The sequence below is a fragment of the Tigriopus californicus genome, chromosome 11 (genome assembly GCF_007210705.1).
Source record: "Tigriopus californicus strain San Diego chromosome 11, Tcal_SD_v2.1, whole genome shotgun sequence".
Taxonomy (NCBI): domain Eukaryota; kingdom Metazoa; phylum Arthropoda; class Copepoda; order Harpacticoida; family Harpacticidae; genus Tigriopus; species Tigriopus californicus.
Genome location: NC_081450.1, coordinates 13,161,337 through 13,161,584, shown reverse-complemented (window position 1 = coordinate 13,161,584; position 248 = coordinate 13,161,337). Strand labels below are relative to the sequence as shown.

General features: G+C 40.3%; 1 protein-coding gene across 1 annotated transcript in view; it reads right to left on the bottom strand.

The window, feature by feature from the left end:
* LOC131889926 (protein Aster-A-like) overlaps window positions 1–248 on the bottom strand; it is a 29,777-nt gene that overhangs the window by 19,447 nt on the left and 10,082 nt on the right. The gene's annotated exons all lie outside the window — the stretch shown is intronic.

Sequence of the window (248 nt, the reverse complement as noted above, 5' to 3'; positions counted from 1 at the left end):
ATTGTCCGACCGATTTGAACGAAGTGTTTTTATCAATGCAAGGAGACTATTGATTTTTCCATTTCAAAATTCTATTAACTCCGACTCAATCAAGGCAATGGATTCGTCTCATATGGGCTGATGTTTTGGCCTCTATGGTGAAAAACGAGTAAGCACTATGAAAACGAGCGCAAAGGTACACCCGGTTATTTTGTGGACCGAGGTGGCTCCAAACGTTTATCATGTATATTACCAAACGGTAATGGAAC